General features: G+C 37.6%; 1 protein-coding gene and 1 pseudogene across 9 annotated transcripts in view; one reads left to right on the top strand and one right to left on the bottom strand.

Annotated features, from left to right (window-relative positions):
• Positions 1-18,558, top strand: part of PCCA (propionyl-CoA carboxylase subunit alpha) — a 418,714-nt gene that overhangs the window by 254,180 nt on the left and 145,976 nt on the right. The window lies entirely within an intron of this gene.
• On the bottom strand, positions 6,560-7,876 carry LOC131520009 (tubulin alpha-1A chain-like; annotated as a pseudogene).

Genomic DNA, 18,558 nt, shown 5'->3' with positions numbered 1-18,558 from the left:
CTAATTTCTAATTTCATACCTTCAATGCCCCTGTGTCATAAGTGACCCTGAATCTAGGTAATGTTGGTCTAGATGACCAGTATCTTGACCATCTACCTCACAAAGGTCACTTTGTTTTGGTAGAATAAATTCCTGAATATATATGTTAATGGTAATAACTTTTTACCTTCAGAATTAGAGTTATTAGATTATTCCAAAAATAACAAATAGCATGCCTTGTGGTAAGTTTCTTGGGCTTAGAGTAATAACAAAACAATTCCTTCCATTTAAGAAGCTTAAAATAGAATGGAACAGGTAGACATTAAACAGATGATTATCAGCCCTGAAAACTGCTAGAGAAAGAGTGCAGTGTGAGTGAAGTGTGAAGGAAGGGAATCTCATTTGCAGGTTAGCTGCAATATGTGAATATCCAGTTTTCAATAAAAAATTACAAGACATGAAGAAATATGGAAGTATGTCCCTTTTACAGGTTAAAAAATAGAATAATACTATTATTAGGTTAAACAATAGAAACTGTTCAGAAGGGTGGCTGAAATGTTGTGTTTTATTATGCCATAACCTTAAATAACCTGTTAAAAATATGTTCAAAGGACTAAAGGAAATCAGATACAAAGAAGTAACAGTATGGCAACCATGTCTCACTAAATAGAAAATATTGATAAAAATTCCAGAGATGAAAATACAATGCCTACAATGAAAAAGTATACTAGAGAGAACTCTACAATAGGTTTGACCTAGCAAAAGAAACCATCAGCAATTTTGAAAATACATTGAAATTATCTAGTGTGAGGAATAAAAAGAAAAATGAACAGAGCTTCAGAGACCCATGGGACACCATCACATGTACCAGCACACATGCTGAATCCCAGAAGGAGAGGAGAAAAAAGATAAAGGAATGGAAAGAATAAACCATAGCTGGGATGCCTGGCTGGCTCAGTCAGTAGAGCATGTGACTCTTGGGGTCATGAGTTCAAGCTCCACTTTGGGTATAGAGCTTACTGGAAAAAAAGAAAACGAAAAAGAAGTCATTGCAAAAAACATCACAAATTTCATGAAAAACATTAATCTGTACATTCAAGAAGTAGATAAATTAGAAGAAGCTCAAAAAGTTCTGTATCTACACACATTATTGTCAAACTGTCAAAATCAAACAGAATCTTAAAAGCGGCAAGAGAAAAATGACTCCTCCTGTGCAGTTAACATCTCATCAGAAACAATGGAACCTTGATGATATAAATGAAGTGCTGAAGGAAAATAAAAACACAAAGAATGTCATCAAAGAATTCTATATCCAGCAAAACTATCCTTTAAAAAATGAAGGAGACATGAAGACATTCCCAGGTAAACAAAAACCAAGAGAATCCATTGCTAGTAGACCTATCCAACCAAAACTCAAATACACATGAATAAAGAGCAGTGGTTAAAGATTAGTACATCTTTTTTCTTATTTAAAAGACAAATGCCCTTAAAGATAGGGGTGCCTGGGTGGCTCAGTCAGTTAAGCGTACAACTTTTGGTTTTGGTCCAGGTCCAGGTCATGATCTCAGGGTCATAAATCTAGTTCTGTGGTCAGGCTCCATGCTGGGTGTGAAGCCTGCTTAAGATTCTTTGCCTCTACTCTCCCCTGCTCAAGCATGTCTCTAAAAAGTGGGGTAGGGGGATGCCTGGGTAGCTCAGTTGGTTAAGCATCTGCCTTTTGACTTTGGCTCAGGTCATGATCACATGGTTCATGGGATTGAGCCCCATGTAGGCTTGGAATTCTCTCTCTCCCTCTTTCTCTGCCCCTCTGCCCCTGGTATGCCCTCTCTCTCAAATAAATATTTTTTTTTAAAATTTAAAAAGTCAACTTAATGCAGTAGTTATAATTGTAAGTTGGTAGGTGCACAATATATACAGATGTAATTTCTATGACAATAAGATATGTAAGGGTGGAGGAATTAAGATATATTGGAGCAGATTTTCTGTATGCTATTGCAATTGAGTTAGCATTAATCCAAGCTATAGTGTTTAAATGTAAAGTGCTAATTTGTAATCCCCAAGGTAACTGCTAAGAAAACTGCTTTTAAAAATAGTAAATGAGGGGCGCCTGGGTGGCTCAGTCGGTTAAGTGTCTGACTTTGGCTCAGGTTATGATCTCACAGTTCATGAGTTCGAGCCCCGCATTGGGCTCTATGCTGACAGCTCAGAACCTGGAGCCTGCTTCAGATTCTGTGTCTCCCTCTCTCTCTGCCCCTCCCCTGCTCATGCTCTGTCTCTCTCTGTCTCAAAAATAAGTAAAAACATTAAAAAAATTTAAAAATAGTAAATGAAACATTAAGGGAATTAAAATGGTACAACAGTTGAAACAAAAGAAGGCGGGGCACCTGGATGGCTTAGTCAGTTAAGCATCCAACTTTGGCTCAGGTCATGATCTCACCATTTGTAGGTCCGAGCCCTGCATCAGGCTCTGTGCTGACAGCTCAGAGCCTGGAGCTTGCTTTGGGTTCTGTGTCTCCCTCTCCCACTTCCCCTCCCTGGCTTGGCTTATGCTCTCTCTGTCTCCAAAAAATAAACATTAAAAAAAAATTTTTTTTAAAAAGGCAGTAATGGAGGAATAGAAAAACAAAAAAAGACATAACCTATAACAAGCAAAAATTAAAATGAGAGATGTAAATCCTACTTGATGCATATATTAAATGTAAATAGATTAAACATGCCAATTAAGGGTAGATATTGGCAGAATGAGTAAAAAGCAAGATCAAACTGTATGCTTTCTACAATAGACCTGCTTTATTGTTATTTTTAAATTTTTCCGTTGTTTATTTTGTTAAATCCTGATAAGTATACTCTTTAATTCCCATCTCCCTTTATTCCCCTGCCTTCTGGTAACCATCATTTCTCTGTAGTTAAAAGTCTGTTTCTTGGTTTGTCCCTTTTTTTCCCCCTTTGCTCATTTGTTTTGTTTCTTAAATTACCCATGAGTGAAATCATATGCTAATTTGTCTTTCTCTGACTGACTTATTTCACTTAGCATTATACTCTTTAGCACTCTCCATGTGGTTGCAAATGACAAGATAAAACAGAAGATCGGGGGTACCTGCTGGTGCATTCAGTTAAACATCAACTCTTGATTTCAGTTCAGGTCATGATCTCATTGTTCATGGGTTTGAGCCCCATGTCAATCTCTGTGCTGACAGCTCAGGGCCTGCTTGGGAATATCTCTCCCTCTCTCTCTGCCCCTCCCCCATGCTCACTTGTTCTCTTTCTCTCTCAAAAAACAGAAACAAAAACAAAACAAAGATTGAACTGGATGCTTTTTACAATAGGGTATTTCTATTATTACTGTTTTTTAATGTAATTTATTGTCAAGTTAGCTAATACATAGTCTATACAGTGTACTCTTGGCTTCAGGAGTAGATTCCCATGATTCATCATTTACATATAACACCCAGTGTTCATCCCAACAAGTGTCCTTCTCAATGCCCATCACCTATTTTGCCCGACCCCCCCCCACCATCAACCCACAGTTTGTTCTCTGTATTTAAGAGTCTCTTATGGTTTGCCTTCCTCTTTGTTTGTAACTTTTTTTTTTTCCCTTCCCTTCCCCCATGGTCTTCTGTTAAGTTTCTCAAATTCCACATGAGTGAAAACATGAAATTTGTCTGTCTCTGACTTATTTCACTTAGCATAATATCCTCCAGTTCCATTCACGTTGTTGCAAATGGCAAGATTTCATTCTTTTTTAATTGCCGAGTAGTATTCTTGTGTGTGTGTGTGTGTACACACCATGTCTTTTATCCATTCATCAGTCAATGGGCATTTGGGCTGTTTCCATATTTTGGCTATTATTGGGCTGGTATAAACATTGGGGTACATGTGCACCTATGAATCAGCACTCCTGTATCCTTTGGATAAATTCCTAGTAGTGCTATTGCTGGGTTATAGGGTAATTCTATTTTTTTCAAGTTTCTTTATTTTCAGAGAGCACAAACAGGGTAGGGCCAGAGACACGGGGAGAGAGAGAATTCCAAGCAGCCTCTGCACTGTCAGCACAGAGCCTGATGTGGGGCTTGAACTTATGAACCATGAGATCATGACCTGAGCCGAAATCAAGATTTGGACACTAACTGACCTAGCCACCTAGGCATCCTGGGTAATTCTATTTTCAATTTTTTGAGGAATTTCCACACTGTTTTCAGAGTAGCTGCACCAGTTTGCATTCCCACCAACAGTGCAAGAGGGTTCCCCTTAATAGAAATGCTTTAGACTCAGAGACACAATAGGTTGAAAATAAAAGGAGACAGTTATTAGACAAATATTATATTTACAATACTAATACTGTTATTACTAATACTAATATCAGACAAAATTTTAAGACAAAAATTGTTACTGGAGACAAAAGGGGATATTTTATAGGACTACATAACACAATTGTTAGAAACTATAATACCCCACTTTTAGTAATGGATAGAACAATTAGACAAGATAAACAAGGAAGTAGAAGACTTGAAAAATACTATAAACCAAATAGATGTAATACAGATCTGTAGAACAATCCACCCAACAACACCAGAGTATGCAATTTCTCAAGTGCATGTGTGACATTTTCCAGAAAAGACCATATCATTTGCTAAGCCATAGAACAAGACTCAGTAAATTCAATAGGATTAGAATTATACAAAGTATCTTCTCCAACCACAACTGAATGAAATTAGAAATATACAATAAAGGAAATGAGAAATTCACAAATATGTGGAAATTAAGCAACCCTAGAAAACCAGTGGGTTAAAGGAGAAATCACAAGAGAAATTAGAAAATATTTTGAAATGGATGTAAACAAAAACATGGTTCAAAAACTTATGGGATGCATTAAAGCAGTGGTTATTAGAGGGAAATTTAGAGCCAGAAACACAGACGTTACAAAAAGAAGAAAGATACCAATCACGTCATCTTCCACTTTAGGAAAATAGAAAAAGAAGAGCAAACTAAATCCAAAGTTAGCAGAGGGAAGAACATACTAAAGATTAAAATGAAAATAAATGAAATAGAGAATAGAAAAACAATAAAGGAAATTAATAAAAGCAGTATTTGGGAAGATCAACAGAAATGCAAATCTTACAGTAGACTGCCAAGAGAAAAAGACTTCCAACAGTTAAAAATGGTAATGAAAGAGGAGGTATGCATACAGACCTTAGAGAATTAAAAAGGATTATAAGGGAATAACTTGACCAGATGTTTACCAACAAATTAGGTAACATAAAATGGAGACATTCCTGGAAAGATGCAAGCTACTGACATGGACTCAAGAAGAAACAGAAAGTCTGTATAGACCTGAAAGAGACTGAATTGGTCATCACAAAACTTCCCAAAAGGAAGAGCCCAGGACCAGAAGTCTTCACTGATGAATTCAATCAAGTGTTCAGAAGGGAATTAACACCAATTCCTTACAGACTTTTCCACAAATAGAGAAGAGAAACATTTGCAACTCATTCTATGAGAGCAATATTACCATCATACTAAAATCAGATAAAGATGTTATGAGTAAAGGAAACCGGAGATGAAAATCCCTCATAAATGTTAATGCAATAATCCTCCACAAAATACTACCAAATGGAACCCAGAAATATATAACATAATTATACTCTGTAACCAAGTGAGATTTGTTTTAGGAATACATAGTTGGCTTAATATCCAAAAATTGGTCAATGTGATTAACCCTATTAATAAAGGACAGAAATCACAGTATTATCTCAATAAATGCAGGAAAAAAAAAACATTTGATAAAATCCAGCAGCCTTTTGTGGTAAAAACCACAATAGAATAGAAGGGAATTTCCTCAGCCTGATGAGGAAAAACCTACAGCTGAAAAACCTACAGCTAACATTGTATTTAATAGTGTATGACTGAATGTTTTTCTCCTAAGATCAGGAATAAGACAAGGATATTTGTTAATTTTGTTGAGCATTGTACTGGAGTTCCTAGTACGCCACTTTGCCAAGAAAAATAAAAAGTGTCAAGTTGGGGAAGAATTAAAACTATATTTCCAAATGATATGATCTTATATGTAGGAAGTCTTAAGGAATTTACAAAATAAAATTGTGTTTTGTTTTTTTTTCATTTAAGACAGGGAATACTTTGTTCAAACCCATCAGGAATGGACAGCTTGGGTCTGTAACAAAGCATTGTGTTTTATTTTTTATTTTTTTTATTTTAAAAAAAAATTTTAACATTTATTTATTATTGAGAGACAGAGAGACCTAGAGTATGAGCAGGGGAGGGGTAGAGAGAGGGGGAGACACAGAATCTGAAGCGGGCTTCAGGCTCTGAGCTGTCAGCACAGAGCCCGACGCACGGCTTGAACTCAGGATCTATGAGATCATGACCTGAGCTGAAGTCAGTTGCCCAACCAACTGAGCCACCCAGGTGGCCCCAAAGCATTGTGTTTTAAAGCATAGGTCCGTAATTGTATATGAGACCATACACTGGTACATACATACTAACTGATCAGAGCACAGCTTTTCAGTGTGCAAAATAGAATAAGCTTTCCTGTAAGAGCAGCACCTTTGTGAGATTTTTAGCATTAGTATTCTTCACCCTCTCCTTCAACAGAATCCATTCCATCCTCCTCATAATCCTTCTCAAAGGCAGCCATGTCCTCACAGGCCTCAGAAAACTGTCCTCCATACTCTCACTCACATATCAGTGAACAAAGGCATGCTTGTCATACATTAGGTCAAATTTATGGTTCAGGTGAGCTAAGGCCTCACCAGTGGCTGTGGTGTTACTCAGCATGCACACGGCTCACTGTTCTTTGGTGGGTCTTCACCATGTACTGCAGTGGGAGGATGGTAATTAATGCCAGCTTTAAGGCCACTGGGGCACAAGTCAACAAAATAGATGGTATGCTTGGTCTTGATGGTGGCAGTAGCAGTATTGACATCTTTGGGAACCACATCACCACGGTACGATAGGCAGCAAGCCTTGTATTTACCATGGTGAGGGTCACATTTCATCCTTTGGTTGGCTGGCTCAAAGCATACGTTGGTGATCTCTGCTACAGAAAGCTGTTCACGGTAGGCTTACTCAGCAGAGATGATGGGTGTATGTGGCCAGAGGGAATTGGATACAGGGTTAGGGTACCAGATTGGTTTGGAATTCTGCCAGATCAACATTCAGGGCTCCATCAAATCTGAGGGAAGCAGTGATGGAGGGCACAATTTCACCTATCACCCTATTTAGGTTAGTGTAGGTTGTGCACTCAATATCAAGGTTTCTGTGACCTTCATAGATGCCCTCGTTGTCTACCATGAAGGCACAATTAGAGTGCTCCGGAGTGGTGTGGGTAGTGAGGATGGAGTTGTAGGGCTCAACTACAATTGTGGAAACCTGAAGTGCTGGGTAAATGAAGAACTCCAACTTAGACTTTTTGCCTTAACTGACAGACTTTCCAATGAACCTGGAACCAGTTTCTTCTCCAAAGCTATGGACAACCAAGAAGCCCTGAAGACCTGGGCACTGGTCAGCCAGTTTCTGAATTTGGTCCAAGACAATGTCAGTGATCTGTTTGCCAATGGCCTGGTGGCTTCAGGCGTAGCATCTTCCTTGCCTTTGATGAGCTGCTCAGGGTGGAACAGCTGGTGGTAGGTGCCAGTGTGAACTTCATCAATGACTCTGGGTTCCAGGTCTGCAAACACTGCCCTGGGCACATGCTTGCCAGCACCCATCTCACCATCTCATTCAAGAACTTGTTGAAGGAGTCATCTCTTTCCCCAGTGGTTTTGTCAGTTGGCATCTAGCCATCGGGCTGAATCCTGTGTTCCAGGCAGTAGGAGTCCCAGCAGGCATTGCTGATCTGGACACCAGCTTGGCCAACATGGATGGAGATGCATTCACACATGGTTGCTGCTTTGTGGCTGCTGAACAGATGGCGGTGAGGAAGAGGAGAGGTTACTTTTACAGCATGACTGTTAAGTGGTTGATGTAAGAGAACTTCAGGAATTCGTAAAATCGATTAGAACTAATGACTTTTGCAAGGTTGCAAGGTATAAGAATGATATACAAATACCAAATTTATTTTGATACAGTACCAGCATACAAACTGAAAAAGCAATTAACAAAACAATTTTATTTATGAAAGCACCAAAAAGAATGCAATACTTAAGCTTAAATTTTTCTACATAGAAGTGCAAGACTTGTGTGGCAAAACAATTGTTGATAAATTAAAGACAACTTAATTGGATAAACTTCCCCTATTCATGGATCAGAAAACCTAATACTGAGATAGCAGTACTCACCAACACGGCATACAGATTTTGTGGCATCCATCTCTCAATCCCAGCTGTATTTTTTTGCAAAAAAAAAAAAAAAATTACAAAATTTGTATGAAAATGCAAGGGACACAGCATAGCCAAAACAGTCTTGAAAAAGAACAAACTGGAGACTTACACTTCCTAATTACAAAACTTGTTACAAAGCTACAGTAATCAAGACAGGGTTGTACTGGCATAAGGATAGATATGTTGATCAATGGAATAGAATTGAGGGTCCAAAAATAAATCGTTACACTATGATCAGTTGATTTCGAAAGTATATGAAGACAATTTAGAGTATTTATACTTTTTTCAATAAATGCTGCTGGAGCAACTCTAGTGGCTGTCTTCATGCAAAAGATGGAAGCTAGTTCCCCCCATTACACCATACACAAAAATGAACTTAAAAAAAAATCACAGTCTTAAAAGTAAGAGCTTTGGTTCACTTTTGGTTAGGGGATGATTTCTTAGGTAAGATGCCAAAGGCACAAGAAACAAAAGAAAAAAAACTTAAGTGCTTTAAAAGGCAACGTCAAGAAAATGAAAACACAACCTATGGAATATGAGAAAACACTTGCAAAACATAGGTATGTTGCTAGGAAACTTTTTTTAAATGTTTATTTTTGAGGAGAGAGAGAGAGAGAGAGAGAAAATGTGAGTAGGGAAGGGGCAGAGGGAAAGTGAGAGAGAGAGAAAATCCCAAGAGACTCTACACTGAAAGTGCAGAGCCCGATGTGGTCTTGAACTCATGAACCCTGAGATCATTACCTGAGCCGAAATCAAGAGTCAGACACTTAACCAACTGAGCCACCCAGGTGCCCTGCTAGGAGACTTTTCTCAGAATATGTAAATAATGCTTATATAACTCAATAATAGCCCAATTTAAAAATGGGCAAAGGACATGAATATAAATTTTTCCAAAGAAGATATACAAATTACCAACAAGCCCATGAAAAGAGGCCCAGCACCATTAGTCATTAGGGAAATGCAAATCAAAACCAAAATGGGATACCATTTTATATCCACTAGAGTGGCTGTAATAAAAACGACAGACAATATCAAAGTGTTGGTGAGGATGTGGAGAAGTTGAAAGTCTCATACATTCTTGGTAGGAATTTGAGTAAAATGGTGCAAACCTGGAAATAATTTGGCTGTTTCTCACAATGTATGACATTACCACATGACCTAGCCATTCTACTTCCAGGGTTATACCCAAGGGAAATGAAATCATATGTTCACAGAAGTGTTGTATATAAATGTTCATACATTTTCCATAGTAAATGAGCAGTAGAAACAACCCTAATGTTTACAAAATGATGAATGGATAAATAATATTAAATGGGATGTATTTATAGAATGGAATATTATTCAGTGATAAAAAAATAAATGAAGTATTGGCACTTCATGGATGAAATTTGAAAACACTATGCTAAATGAAACAAGGCAGTCATAATAGGCCACGAATTCTTTGTTTCCATTTTTATGAAATGTCTAGAATGAGCAAAGCTATTGAAATAGAAGGGACTTTAGTAGTGGTGTAGGGGGAGGTGAGTATGGAGTGACTGCTAATGGGTCCAAATTTTCCTTTTTGGGGTTATAAAAATGTTTGAAAATTGCCTGTGGTGATGGGTACACAACCCTGAATATACTAAGTATCATTGAATTGTGCAGTTCAGGTGGGTTAAATTTATGGTGTGTGAACTTTATGTCAATAAAACTGCTTACGATTTTTGAAACTTACGTATTTTATATTTAAGAATTTATTTTCCTGTTGGCATAATAGAAGTTTAAAATTTAGGAATTAGCTGAGATGATGTATCTTCTCACATGATGGAATATTCCTTAAGATTATTCTCATGATTATAAAATGTTTATGTGACTGCTCTCAATTTAGTTCCATGAATAAACGTGTACAGATGTCAAGTGTTCCTGGGCTACTACTTGGCAGGTGGAAGTGGTATATATATGTGATCCAGTATTCTCCTATTTTTATTTCCTCCTCTGCCTTTGAATGCAAGTGAAAGAAGGTTAAATCAACATAGAGAATTTCTACTTTCTGTAATAGTTATGTAGCTTATTTCCAATTAACCTTCCTCCAAATAACAATGGCAAGCTCTGGAGAAGATATACAACTATTATTAGAAGGCTCTGGATGACAACTAAAACCAGTCAGAATTTGAATGGATTTTGAGTGTTTGTCGAAGGAAAACACACTGGATGAGATCCACCTTTGTATGGCATTTCCCCTGAAGGTGGTCACCGTTGCATGTGCGCATCAGGACATGGTAGAACTCAGGAGTTAGCCCCAATCTTACTGACTTGAGGTCTTGGAGAATGATGCTTAGAATTGTAAGAACTGCTGAAGATTGGGCAGGGATCTCATGGCAAAAAGAGAGCAACAGTGAAGATATCTATCTCTGAATTTAGCTTCACTCAAATAGATGATTGATTCCTGATATGTGCATGCATGAAGACTTTGCGAATCCCAGTGTATGAATCCCTCTGGAATGCTGAGTGAACTGAGTTGAAGTTGTGTTGCTGCCTTTCAAACAGATGATAATGATTGGAATTTGAGCCTCATCAAATTTGAGGGGCTTGTAAACACCTGGAATTTTCCATTAAAACCCCAGAAGGATCATGTCTTAGGAGAAACACTGTTTCTGGAATAAGTGATTTGGACTTTTAATTCAGTAAAAGCAAAACCAGAAAGGCATCCTAGCACAACACAAAGGTGAGTCTTGATGACTTCACAGTGATCAGTCAGTAATTTAACTGCCTGCTGAAATAAAAATCAGAATTTTTCAGGGGAAGATAACAGGAAAACTACAGTCTCTGCGACATATCCACAATCTGATGTACAAAAAACGATTCACTTGGCACACAATTCAAGAATTAAGTTGACCCATGGTCAAGAGAAAAAGCAGTTAGTAGAAGCCAACTATGATACTATAAGATATTGGGTTATGTATAAGACTTTAGCACAGTTATTAAAATTATTTTCAAATATTAAAGATCAAAATGAAGTAGTTAATAGGGAATATAAACATAGATCTGGAAACTAGGAAAGTACCAAGTAGAAATTCTAGATCTTAAAATGTATTGTCCCTGCAATGGAAAACTTACTGGATAGGCTGAAAAGCATATTGGTTAGTGCTGGCAGAAGGCAGAATGGGTAAACTTAGAAGAATAGAGACTATACACTCTGAAGAGAAAAGGTATTTCACAACATTGAAGAGACTCTCATTGACCTAGGTTCATAAGATCAGGAAGTCTAACTTACGTGTATTTGGAGCTACAAAAGGAAATAGAAGACAGAAAATGGGGTAAAATATATCTGAAAATACGGAGTTTGTCTTCTTTAGATTGGGAAGAGGAAAGAATTCTGTGTGTGTCTTTTATTCAACTTTATAGTAGTGATCCTACCCAGTAAGATAAGAAGTCATGGAGATCAGAAAGGGAGAAGTAAATCATTTCTATTCACCAAGGATACAATAGTTTGCATGGAAAACGTTAAGGAATCTATAACACAATTACTGAAATAAATTTAGCAGAGTTGCAGGATAAAAAGTCAATCATATAAATTGTTTCAGTGAACTAACAACAAGAAAATAAAAATTAACAGTTTTGTTTAACAGCATAAAAATGTAGGCAAATACTTTAACAAAATAAATTCAAGACTGTCAGTTGTCAGAGTAGTTAAGGCATGAAAAACTAATAAAGCCTAAGGATTGGAAAGAAAGCTTTCCAGGACACCTTAATAGGTTACTTAAGAAAACTCTAAGGAATCTGCGATACAACTAATAAAACTAAGAAATAGGTATAATTTTCACAAAGGAGGTTCAAGACTGCCACACTTTGCTGAGAGAAATTCACAATATAAAATAACAGCTATTGTAGATAGGAGGATAAAATGTTAAGGTGTCTGCTCTCCCTCCATTAATGAAGAGATTCAGTGCAAGCCCAAACGTAACCCCATTAGGGGGGTTGCTTTAGGGAGGAAGGAGAAGAAATTGACCTGTTTTGAAATTTTTGTGAAAATGCAAAGGGATCTAGAACAGCTAATATCATCTTAACCGATGGACAAAGCTGCAGAACTTGGTATGCAAGTCTTCTTGAAACAACTAGATGAAACTCCTTCTCTCTCCCATCACACAAGAAAATTAAGGATGAATCTTAGGTCCACCTGTAAAACCTCTAAAGCAAAACATGAATATTTCTTCTGGGCCTTGCTGTAGTCAGAACACTTCTTAGCAAGGACATAAAAGCACTGAGCATAAAAGGGAAAATGCGTATGTTTTTATTCATATTAAAAATTTTCATTAAACAACAAAGAGATATGTTTGTTAGAATAACTAAAATCCCAAACACTGACAATACCAAATTGTGGAACAACAGGAACTTTCATTCATTGCTAATGGGAATGCAAAATGGTGCAGCCACTTTGAAAGACAGCTTAGCAGGTATTTTTCCAAAATGAAACATCCTTTTACCATGTGATCCAGTATTTGTACTCCTTGGTATTTATTCAAATGAATTGAAAATGTTTCTACCCTACAAACTGAATGTCAATGTTTATAGCAGCTTCACTTCACTCGTATTGCCAAAACTTAGAAGTAACCAAGATGTCCTTCAGTAGGTGAATGGATAAGTAAACTGTGGTACATCCAGACAACGGACTGTTATTCAGCAATAAAAAGGTATTAGCTGTCATCAAGCCACACAAAGACATGGAGAAACTTTAAATGCATAATGCTGAGTGAAAGAAGCCGATCTGAAAAGGTTATATTCTGTATGATTATAGCTATACAGCATTCTGGAAAAGGCAAAATGGTAGAGATAATAAAGATCAGTGGTTGCCAGTGATTCAGAGGGATGGAGGGAAAGTTAAATAGGTAGAGCACAGAGCAATTTTAAGGTGAAATTATTCTATATGAAACCTTAATAGTGGAGACCTGTCATTATACATTTGTTCAGACCTGTAGAATGTATAGCCCAAAGAGTGAATCCTAGTGTAAACTATGGACTTTAGCTAATACCAATTTGTCAACCATGGCTCATCAATTTTAACAAATGTACCACAGCAATGCAGAATGGTAATAACTGTAGCCAGGGTAGGGTGAGTGAGGGTATTTGTAGGAACTCTACTTCCTGCTCAATTTTTCTGGAAACCTAAAGCTGCTCTGAAAAATTAAGTCTGTTAATTTTTTAAAAACTGCTGAAGGTAAGACATTTTTAAGAGAATTTATAAGCCTCAGGGGTGGTGCAGAATATTCACAAGACCTAAATCTGATAGAGGCTTTCTAAAAAATAACTCCCACAAATCAGTGAGACCAACATCTTAATTAAAAAGATGGACAAAATTTTGAAACAAGTGGCCAATAAGCACTAATATTGAGGTGCCCAACATTATTTATCATAAGGGGAATGCATGTTAACCTGTAATGAGAAGTTTCTAAGCCACTGGCCTGACTACAAGTAGAAACACATCACCAAAATGGCGGCAAGGCTATGGAGCAAGTGCCATTGCTGGGGGGAGTATAGATATGTTTTAATACCTTGTAAGACAGTTTTGACAGTTTTTATAAAATTAAACATGGTTGCCCTCACATTTCCACTCTCAGAGTTTTTACCCACAAGAAATCAAAACTTCTGTCTTCAAAAAAGGCTCATACAAAGAGTGTTTATAGCAGGTTTGTTCATAAGAGCCCCAAACTGGAAATAGCCCAAATGCCCATCAGCAGAAGGATGAACTAATTTTGGTATGCTGGTACTATAGAGTACTGCTCTACAATAAATAATGAACTGTTAACGTGAATGAGCCTCAAAACATTGCATTGGGCAAGGAAGAAAAGAAAGCTACATGCAAGAGTGCATGTTTTTGGAGTCTGTTTATGTGAAGCTTTAATCTATAGTTGAACTACTGGGGAAAGGGACAGATTTATTGGAATGATAAATGATGGAACTTACAGTTTTGAATTTCACTGTATATAAATCATAAATTAATGTATTTTTTAAAAATAGGGTTGGGACACCGGGGTGGCCCAGTTGGTTGAGCTTTCTATTCTTGATTTTGGCTCAGGTCACAATGCCAGGGTTGTGGGATCGAGCCCCGTGTTGGGCTCTGTGGTGAGCATGGAGCCTGCTTGAGATCCTCTCTCTCTCTCTCTCTCTCTCTCTCTCTCTCTCTCTCTCAAATAAATAAATAAAATGGGGTTGAAATAATAGAGGAGAGTTTCAGATATTTCACCATATTCTGAAAATGATGAGAATAACTCTTATTTTAGCATTCATGTGCCAAGCACGAATCTGAGTGTGTTACACCTTTTACCTTCTTTAATCAACTTGTGGGGAAAGTGTTCTTACTGTCTTGGGCTCGCTGACCAGGAAATTGAGACACAAGGAGGAAAAGTAACTTGGAAGGCCACAGGGCTTTTGGGGTTGGTGGTCAGTCCATGACCAGGGCTTGCAGAGGCTAAACTCCATTGCCTTTCCTGACTGTTCATGTTCAGCATTTAAATTGAGAACCTGAACCCTTTGATTGGTAGCACAAGAAATAGGGTTTGCATAATATTAAAATCTGTAAGATTATAAGTAACATTAGTATTCGGTTTCCTGATTCAGGTGTCATTTGTGTTATTTGTAATGCTAATGACTCAAAACTTGAGGGTGTTCTGTAACCCTTTCTGGGCACTGTTTTGTGATACACAGCCTCATCTATTTGAATGTACACATTTTAAATTGCATATAAGCAGGATTCTATTCCTCTACTGTGACAATTTCTAGCTTTGAAGAGCTTCTCTGAAAATGCTGCTTTTATCTTTCTTCTGCAGTGATGAACTTTAATGTTGGAGTGTTGTAAGTTCTCACATAATAAGGCTTAGATTTTTGTTTGCTTTGGCAGTAGACTTCTGTTTAAAATTCCTTTAATCTGTTCATTCCATGCTTATATTCATTTTGATAGCTGATGGCTCTGTGAAGAATTTTATATGAATTTATTGCACTAATAAAACTTGTATTTGTAATTCTTTTTCCATCCCAACTTGCTAAGAGTGAGTTTTTCAGCAAATTGCTGAATTTTTGTCTTCTTTAGATTTTTTTTTCCCTGGAGGAAATAAGAAACAATTCATATGCTAGATCTAAAGTTTCATTAAAATTGCTTATGCCCTGTCTCAGGCATTTTAAGTGGGCCATCTGTCTAAACATCTCTCTCTTTTTTTTTTCTGATCATTTCCTCGACTTATTCATGAACCATGGGAGGGCTCCTTTGTAGTCGCCACATGTAGCTGGTTCCGTCTACCCCCACTGAATACATCTATGTGCTCGCATAACATATCTTTTCACTGTGCTGGAAATTCTCTGAACTTGGTTCAGATGAATGGCCCACTTTTCTGAAGGCCTTTTTCTTCCTGCAAAGATTTGTATGCAGAAGCTGACCTCTGTGGCTATGGAATGCAGCGTATTATTCTTGATCATTTTACAGACCACCCACTGTGAAAGTTATGATCAAGGATTGCTTAATGATTCTTTGACCACTAACATTGTTTTAACTCAGTGTTTCACTCCTAAATAGGTAATGGCACAATTGAAAACCAGCTTTTCTGAGTGTCTCATAATATGGTTTTGAGATGTTTATAATCCTTGATACCTAAAGATGCTGTGAGTTATGTTTACATAAAATCTGCCTTAAAACATGAAATGTAATGGGTATTTGGTTACCCAAATTTGGGTATTTGGGTTAGTATTATTTACACATTTTTGAGTAAAATATTCCAATAAGTTAAATGCATTAGCATTAACATTTGTGATAATCAGCTGACCGTTTTTACTATAAAATACAGAAACATTCAGTTTTATTGAGCATATTCATTCTGGTTGGCTGATGATAATCAAAGTGGACAGGTCTGGGTAAGACCTATTATTTGATTTGCTTTGTGAGTCTCTGTTTATGTGAATTCCCTTTTCCTGGGTTTTGGGGGTTTTGTTTGTTTTTTGAAGTAGTAGTTTAAATGATAACAGCTTTTCAAGTAACTAACAAGCTGCACAGATGAAATTTTTGATCAGATGTCAGCCTCTTTTACTAGGCACATAGTTCAGTAAAGAAGCTGTTTTCTGTGTAACAATACTAAGCTGAGTCGAGTGAAACTCTAGGACTTTTTCTCTCTCTTTCCAGAGAGTTGTTCATAAAAATATTTGAGACTATTTTGGATTTGATGGATAAAAGGAACTCCTTTCTAAAATTTAAAATATAACTGTAAAATGTAACTGCCATCATTATAAACACGTTTGTGCTGGTGGAATTGATATCAGTGTTTCAAAGTAATTATTAACACAGCCCCAATGATTTTGCAGAAATAGAACACATATACTTTTATACTTCCAGGCTGGTGCATGTTACTTTCTTTATTTGTAGTTTATTACAGTTTATTTCTGCTGCCCAGTTTATGGATCTTTACACTGGGCATGTATGCCCAACCCCATCCATTTTATTTAAAAACAAAACAAAACTACTTTCAAACTTACATAAAGCCGGAAGGAATCTTAGCAGATTTTGTTTGCAGAAGAGTGAACTCATGAAGAGATTCCACGGTGTGACCATCTTGTATCTCAAGGGCTTGCTGTCACAGTGAAGCCTCTTTCCTACCTCCTAGTAACACATCACCTTAAAAGAAATTGCTAGGAAAGGGCACTTCAGGAGTTGTGTGCTCAGAAGAAGTGACAGCTCCCCCATCACCTGCCCAGCGCTGCACCAGCTGTATTTCACAGGTGTGGAAATTTTGGGGCCAAAGTACTGGAGTCCCTGGGACCTTGTTAGTAAGGGAATGGACTGAGATTAAACCCCAGCATTTTAACTCAAAGGAGCCTGTGCTCTTTCTACAAGGTCCCTCTTGGGGCAGGTTCTAACATATATGAAACAGATGTGGGTCAAAATAAAACAATGGAAAAATAAATAGTAGTTAGGTTCTGAAGGGTGGCAACTGTATCTCGCCACCATCTGTAGGTTTGCTTTCTGTGGGAAAATTCAGTCTGGGTTCCAACCGGATGTCAGCATTAACTTCCCAGCTCCTCTGGAAACAGAGGCTTGTTGCATAACTGAAAAGAGTCTCCACATTTACTTGAAAGAATTACCTCCTTCAGGCTACTAAATTGTGAAAAATATTAAGCCTATAATGTAGGTTAAGTGGCAGGGAGCTCACTGAAGTTGTTTGTACTATGGTCAATACCTATATGGTTAGGGAACAGTTTATGAGAGAGATGATATTCTTCTTGAAAAATCTGTTGGTTTGTGGAGCAGAAGGAATCCAGGGTTTCCCTTAAAGGGATTTCAGTTATGGGGGTGGGTGGAAATGAATATGTCGCCCTATGGTTGGGACTAATCAAATTAATAAAAGTTAACATGCACTGTTTGATTTAGTTCTCAGTACATCATCACTGTGATGCAGATACTATTATATATCTAGATTGATTCATAAGGAGATTGAGACTTAATAGTTTGCTCAAGAATGAATTAATGAAAGGGCTGGGGTTTTTTTTTTTTATGTTTTTTAAAATTTATTTTTGAAGGAGAGAGAGAGACCGAGCATGAGCAGGGGAGGGGCAGAGAGAGGAGGAGACACAGAATCCAAAGCAGGTCCAGGCTCTGAGTTGTCAGCACAGAGCCCAAGGCGGGGTTTGAACCCACAAACCGTGAGATCATGACCTGAGCCGAAGTTGGACACTCAACCGACTGAGCCACCTAGGCACCCCAGAAAGGGCTGGGTTTTTAACCCACTTGTGCGAGTTACCAGAGCCTGGGTTTGTGACCACTGTGCTTATTTCTCCTGCTTGTTTTGGTTTGGTTTGGTTTGGGAAGTAATTTAAGGTTTTGGCGCAACCAGATACGCAAGTCATGAATAATCAGAAATAAAACTAGATACAAAGAGAGAGACCTTATTTATAAGAAACTTGAATGGTAGGTAACTCAGTTAAGATTTCACCTGATATGAAGTAGAAAACCATGGAACAATCTTGAGCAGCAGAGGTACATAATTGTCAAGGATAGTAAAGACTTAAGAAAGTTAGGTTGCCAGTAATATAGCTGGGAGGTTATTTCTGTCATCACAAAACCCCTGAGAGGTTGGGGTGTTAGCCCCTTTGAAGGCAAACAGAGTGAAGTCTGGTGAGGTCCTTTATATAATGCAAAAAGAGCCAGGTTGTAAGCCAAGAGCTCAGGGGCCATGCTCTTTCTGGAGCATACTCTGTCCCTTGGGTGACGCGGCCTCTCCTATGCGGT

Source organism: Neofelis nebulosa, chromosome 1 (assembly GCF_028018385.1).
Source record: "Neofelis nebulosa isolate mNeoNeb1 chromosome 1, mNeoNeb1.pri, whole genome shotgun sequence".
In the NCBI taxonomy this organism is placed as follows: Eukaryota; Metazoa; Chordata; class Mammalia; order Carnivora; family Felidae; genus Neofelis; species Neofelis nebulosa.
Note: the sequence above shows the minus strand (reverse complement) of the source record. Positions and strands in the feature narration are given on the sequence as shown.